The sequence below is a fragment of the Diabrotica undecimpunctata genome, chromosome 1 (genome assembly GCF_040954645.1).
Source record: "Diabrotica undecimpunctata isolate CICGRU chromosome 1, icDiaUnde3, whole genome shotgun sequence".
NCBI lineage: Eukaryota > Metazoa > Arthropoda > Insecta > Coleoptera > Chrysomelidae > Diabrotica > Diabrotica undecimpunctata.
The window spans coordinates 35,946,197-35,953,949 of record NC_092803.1 but is presented as its reverse complement, the minus strand read 5'-3'; positions in this window follow the sequence as shown (position 1 = coordinate 35,953,949).

The following is a 7,753-nucleotide window of genomic DNA, read 5'->3' as shown; positions in this document are numbered from 1 at the left end:
TTTCTTCTTAATAACAGCCAGATCAGTATCGTTGATTCTGTAAAACTTCTTGGTATTTTTATAGACAGCAACCTTAAATGGTCCCTTCCTATCAGTTTGTTAAGGAAGAAACTAGCCTCAGTCTGCTATGCAATGAGATTTGTTTCGAAGAAAATTAATTAAGCATCTTCCAAAATAACATATTTTTTTGTTTGAGTCTCATCTTCGATATGGCCTTTCTTTTTGGCGTTCTAGTACAGCTGCCCAATCTGATGTTATTTTTAAATTACAAAAAAGAGCGGTATCTTTTTGACCTCAGTAAAATAACACATTGCAGGAGCTACTTCAAAAATCACGGAATGTGAACTCTTTCTTCTTTATATATTCTAGAAACTGTTTGCTTAATTCGTAAATACCTACATGTTTTTCCAGCACGATTTAGTCGTCACTACTCCACCATAAATTCAAGCTTTGATGTGTATTTACCGATCCCGTCCACTTAGTTGGTAAAGAAATCTATATTATATTCGGCAAAAAATTATACAATCATCTCCCTTTGCAACTTAAATCTACAACTTATTTCCTAAGTTCTGTAAATTGACAAAAGCCTATCTATCTGAAAGACCATATTATTCGGTGGAAGAGTTTCAATGAATAACTAAGGAATTACAGTACGTTTAGGTTCAAGCAACTAAAGTATTTTTATATTATATTTTTGTATCATTTGCAACAACTTAAACTTATTCGTAAACTAGATCGTAAAGTTTTATTATGCAATTTGCAATTTAGTTAAATTTTGCAATGGATTGTATATTTTATAATCTTTTATTTGTGATTCTGTGATATTGACGATTTATGTAATTTTAGTAAATTTTCATTGTTATTGTTATTTTTTTTTTACTTTTTGTAAGCTTTCTCCTTAAAATTGTACAATTTTTAGTGACAATAAAGCATATTTCTATTCTATTCTATTTTATAAGAGAAAGAAACAAGATCTAAAGCACAAATTTTTGCTAGCTTAAATTCTCATTGTTCAAATCAGCGATTGCCCTGCCATACTTCATTATCAATTAAAAAACAACGGTTTAATAGTTATTTATGCACCAAGGGTGTTATTAAGATGATTACAGTCGGGGAGCAACATAATCCAGCCAGAGGGCCTCTGGTTAATATCCCACCTCGAAAATACAGGGTTTTTGTTGGGTTTCGATATTCCAAGTTTCCAGTATAATAAACTTTTTATTTTATTATTTGGTAATCAATCTACCTATCTATCTTAATCTCTTTTTATATCCGAGATCGAATATAAAAAGAGTTGCTCCCTCTATGACTTTAATTTTTCTCTGTCCGTTACAATTTTCGTCCATCTTGAACCAGTATGTCTCTTTAAATCATCTTCACATCTTATCTGTGTTCTTTCTTTGGGTCGTTTTAATTCTTCAGTGCAGCATTTGTTTTTTCTATCTATAGACTCATGTTATGACCTGCAACTATCAACTTTGTGTCTGTTGCTTTTTCTATGACATCTTTTACCTTCGTAATATTCTGCATCCGCTCGTTACGTTTTCTGACTCTCAAGCCTATTCATCAAGCTATTTCAGATCTTTGAATCGCTCTCTAGATCTTCGCGAATATATATAATATATATATATATATATATATATATATATATATATATATATATATATATATACATATATATATATATATATATATATATATATATATATATATATATATTATATATAATATAAAAATATACATATATATATATATACATGTATATATATATATATATATATATATATATATATATATATATATATATATATATATCGGAGTCCTAAGCGCTAACCAACAACAACGTTATATTATATAGCGACATATAATTGCCGCTCCGCAAAACGGAAACTATAAAATGGAACGTCACAGGAATCAGCGAAATAAGACGGAAAAATGAAGAGCTTTTGGAATTAGGGTCAGGAAACACATTCTACTACCTAGGTACATCAACGGACAGAACAGGCGGTATTGGATTCCTAATCAACAAAAAATGGCATCGAATAATAGTAGAAATAACTAATATCTCGGATAGAGTAGCAATTATACAAATATTACGATTTACGATTACTCACACTGACGAAGAAATACAGAAACTCAGTACATAAACTACAGTAACATAAATGACCATTGTTGTCGGTCCTGAGCAGTTATTTTGCGTAGATCACTGGCTACTGCGTCCTTCCATCGGGCCTTTCCCAGAATGTGGCGTTCAGGAGTCTTTCGTCACTCGATCTTAGTACGTGGCCCGCCCATCTTATTTGATGTGCTTTAATGTAGCGTACTATGTTTTCATCTCCATATACTGTCCGGAGTTCATCATTGTTTCCACTTCTCCATTCTCCTGTTGTCTCTTCTCTACAAGGCCCATAGATAGTCCGCAGTATCTTTCTTTTCAGTAACTTTGTCGTTTCCCGCTGATTCAGAGTCCATGTCTCGCCTTCAAGTATTTAATTGGTGACTTTAATGCTAAAGTGGGAAAGAGAAACGACAAGGAACAAGTCGTGGGAAAGTATGGAGTTGGCGATAGAAATGAGAGAGAAGAAAGACTGGTTCAGTTTGCACACTACCAAAACATGCCAATTGCAAATACATTCTTTAAGAAAAAATCGAACAGAAAATGGACTTGGGGAGCACCAAATAGAATCACTAAGAACGAAATTGACTTTATTTTAACGAACAAGATTGCTGCAATAAAAGATATCAGTGTAATAAATATATTCCAAACAGGCAACGACAATAGACTCCTTTTTCTTCTTGAGCCACTCCTATCGGAGATTGGAATTCATCAAGGCTATCCTGACCTTGTTTACAGCTGACCTAAAGAGTTCATTAGTGGTACAGCCAAACCACTCTCTCAAATTACGCAACCATGACATTCTTCTACGGCCTGTATTCCGTTTTTCTTCTATTTTTCCTTGCAATATATTTTGAAGTAATGCGTATTTATGTCTTCTCATCAGGTGTCCCAAATATTCGAGTTTTCTTCGTTTGATCGTTGACAAAATTTCTGGGTCTTTTCCTATCCTTCGCATTACTTCAAAGTTTGTAACTCTTTCAATCCAACTTATCTTCAGCATTGAACGGTAGCACCACATCTCGAAACTTTCAATATTTTTTATATTATTCTGCTTGAGAGTCCAGGCCTCTACACCGTATAATAGCGTGTTAAATACGTAGCCCCTTAGTATTCTTAATCGGAGAGGGATGCTTATATCTCTGTTGCAGAAGAATTTCCTCGTCTTTATGAAAGTAGCCCTGTCAATTTCGATACGTCTTTTTATTTCATTGTTTTGGTCTCCAGTTTCGTTTTATTGAAGTACCCAAGTATTTGTATTTTGCTACTTTTTTAATTTGAATGCCGTTTATACTAATATGTGCTGGTTGTGCTTACTGAAGACCATATACTTGGTTTTTTTGATATTGATACTTATGCCATAATTGTTGCAGGCAATATTTATATTTGTAAGTAATCGTTGTAATTCTTCTACTGTTCTTGCGATTAGTACAGTGTCGTCTGCGTATCGAATATTATTTACAACCTCTCCATTGATTACGATTCCTTCGTTTGCTTGCAAAAGGGTTTCCTGGCAGATGCTTTCACTATAAACAGATGCTGACAATAAACTAATCAGAGCAAAAATTGTTCTAGATCGGAAACTAGAAATAATAAAATCAATCACAAATTAACACACATTTTCTCATAAAATGGGTCCTACTCCTCATCTTCTTTATCTTAGTATGTGTTTAGGAAAGTATTTAATATTTATATACATATTTAACATTTGAAACTGTGTGATAATATAATCTTGTTTAATGATATATTCTAACTACTTATTTCCTTGGAAATATTACAGTACATTATTTTTCTTCTATTTAGTAAATTCTCATTGTCAAACTGGCTAACACATGCTAATCTGTTTATAAGTTCAAAGAAATTCACTTAGTCTTTGTTATTTTGGTATCAAGGCTAGGCGACCGTTTTAAAACTCTGATTTATGAGGTCTAACCAATATTAGACCAAATAGAAAAAAAAACATCATTTACAGGTCAAGCGAAAATTTCATAGCACCGCGGATAGAAGATACATGGTTGTGTTTTCTGCTTTATAGTTAAATCTGTAGGTAAGAAAATGTGTAAATGATGATGCAATGGGAGAAACAAAACACTTTATTTTTTTTTGATAATTTATTAATATATTTTTGTGAAGATCATTCCATATTCATAAGACTTTGTACTTGCACTGGAAAATAATTATATCTTTGAAGAAGCGTGATTCTTCTCATAATTTTGCATAGTAACTCTCGTGGACCACTCTATCCTGATCTAGATCACTTATTACTGAACACCCTGAAAGAAATAACTTAATAAAACCATTTCAAATAAAAAAAGCAGAGAAGCGCCGGAGCTGTTACCTTTATAATTCACCCGTTTGTAACATTGTAGCAAAAATATAAAAGTAAGTAAATAGTAGTATTTAAACGATGATAAAAAAATTATCGAGATTTATGATTAGGAAAGTTAAGTAAAATTTATCATTTACGTACTAAAATTTTGATTACTTCACAAAATTTTAATTAAAGAAAATAATACACTTGAATTTTAACCATGTACTCTTGAGATATAATATAAAATTATTCTCTTAATGCATCTTAGTTTATTAAATGTCCTTTTTGGAAATAAACACAAAGTGAAAAGTAAATTTGTAATTGAATACTGTGATTTGATATTTAACCCTTTCATTATGACTTTAATGATATTATTTGATACCAAGAGACCTAACAAAGCCATTGATTTTTATACATTGTTGCGTATCCTTGTATCATTAGAAAGGACATGTGACATATATGTCCAATTAGTGTTGAAAGGTGGGATAAATAAATCCAATCAGTAAAGAAACAAACTTATATTCAAAATAAAAAAGTACATTACACAAAAAAACATTACTTCTTTTGAACGATGGGATTTTAATGGAGTAGTGATGCGCATCATAAGGCGTTGCTTCCAGATAACGCCTCTAGCCTCTCCTACTCAATTCCTATCCTCACCTCCGAGAAGTGTGATCCGGATCACGGTAAACCTGAGCAACCCTACTGGAGACTGGGTAACCAACCCCAGTGGAAGGTGGGGTCAGGGCTGACGAGGAAGGGAGAAATGGTCCTCCAAAAAGGGGGTTGGGCATGAGGCTAACTCCCTCATCCCATAAAAACCTATTGTTACGAAATCTCGAGATAGAAAAGCCGGGCTGAATTCAAGACGACGACCCACGCACCGAACTAAGGACAATGATTTAAAGATCAGTACTTGGAATGTAAGAACGCTGTATAGGACAGCGGGACTGAAGCTGCTGCAAGATCAACTCCTAAAGTATAGAATAGACATTGCAGCCATTCAAGAGATGAGATGGAAAGGAACCGGCATTATGCAGAAAAAAGAACATGATATATATTACAGCTGCAACCCGAACCGACATGAGTTCGAAACCGCGTTCCTAGTATCAAAGAAAATCAAAAATTTTATTATTGGTTTTAAAGCCATAAATGATCGGTTATACATCCTTCGAATAAAAGGAAAATTTTTCACCATATGCCTGATCAACGTGCATGCGCCAACCGAGGAAAAAGACGAAGAAATTAAAGATCTATTCTACGAAGATCTCGAAAGAGCATATGATAACTGTGCCAAAAACGATATTAAAATAATCATTGGAGACATGAACGCCCAGATAGGAAAAGAGATATGCTACCAAGATTATATTGGTAAACACAGCCTTCACGACGTTACTAATGACAATGGTTTAAGGCTTATTAGTATGGCAGCTTCCAAAGATTTAATTGTGGGAAGTACATGTTTAAATCATAAGAATATCCATAAAGCAACTTGGATATCACCAAATGGACGCACCACAAATCAAATTGACCATGTTATTATTGACAGAAGGCACTTTACAAACCTAATGGACGTAAGAAGTTACAGAGGCGCAAATATTGATTCAGACCATTTTATGGTAAGGGCCAAGTTACGACAAAGAATTTCCAATGCCAAGAAAGAAAGGGGCACTAGACAAGTAAAATATAATTTACATATGCTAAAAAATGAAAACAAAGAGAAACAGTTCCAGTCACATATAAAAGAAACCCTAGAACACACCTGGGCAGTCGACCAATCAAGCACGGAAATGTGGAACAACTGCAAGGAGGCTCTGAAATTAGCAGCCGAAAGCACATTGGGAATATCCCGAACCCAAGAAAGAAACGACTGGTTCGACCAAGACTGCAAAAAAATAACAGATGAGAAGAACGAGGCATTTAGGACCATGCAACAACGAAAAACTAGAACAACAATAGATAGATACAAAAACTTAAGGAGAGAGGAAAAACGAAACGAGACTCGGAAAATGACATATTAGAACGGCTCGAAAGCCATATGAGTCAAGAAGAAACAAGAAAGTTCTATCATCAAATAAATAGTATTAGAAAAGAATTCAAACCAAGAATCAACTATTGTAATGATAAGGAAGGTAACTTACTTACCAACAAAGAGGATATCCTTTTACGATGGGTAGAGCACTTTCGAGAGTTGCTGGAAGGGGAACCTACTAACAATATAGAGCTGGGATATCGAAATGAGGAACTCGTGGAACCCCCGTCGGTAGATGAAGTGAAAATATCTATAGAAAAACTAAGGAACCATAGGTCCCCAGGTAGCGATGGCATCCCAGCAGAGTTATTTAAGCACGGTGGAGAGCAGCTCACCAAGGTGATGCGAGAAATTGTTTGTAGAATTTGGTCTGAGGAGCAAATGCCTGAAGAATGGAGCTTAGGCTTAATTTGCCCGTTACACAAAAAGGGAAACCAACTGGAATGCAATAATTACCGCAGAATTACTCTCCTAAATACAGCATACAAGATATTGTCAAATATTTTGCACGAGAGATTAAAGCCTTATACTGAAATGTTTCTAGGAGAATATCAGGCGGTATTCAGGCGTGGACGTTCAACCATTAACCAGATCTTTACACTACGACAGATCCTCGAAAAAGCGCAAGAGTTTAACATAGATATGTATCATATTTTTGTCGATTTTAAAGCGGCATATGACAGTGTCTTAAGACCAAGTCTTTACAATGCTATGAATGAGTTGGGAATTCCAAAAAAACTCATGTTTGATAAAAGTGACAATGGCGAAGATGCTATCAGCAGTTAAAATTCAAAACGACTCGTCAACCCCATTTCAAATACATAGGGGGTTAAGTCAGGGAGATGCGCTGGCGTGTCAGCTTTTTAATGTCGCCTTAGAAAAAGTTGTACGAGACGCTAATTTAGATAGCAGGGGAACAATATTTAATAGATCAGTCCAAATTCTAGCATATGCAGACGACGTGGACATTATAACAAGAACTAGGGCGAGAACTGCGGAAATCCTAACCGAGCTAGTAGCAGCAGCAGAACGAATGGGGTTACAGATAAATCAAAATAAAACCAAATTCATGGCGACTAACACAAACACAAGAGCTGGAAATGTTGACACAAATTTAATCATCAATGACCAAAACTTCGAAGCAGTCAAAGAGTTCATATATCTAGGGACATCGGTTAACCCCAATAATAACACATCTGAGGAAATAAAAAGGCGAATAATAATTGCAAACAGGTGTTATCATGGTCTATCAAAGTACTTAGCTAACAAACGTCTGTCTCAAAAAACTCGTATA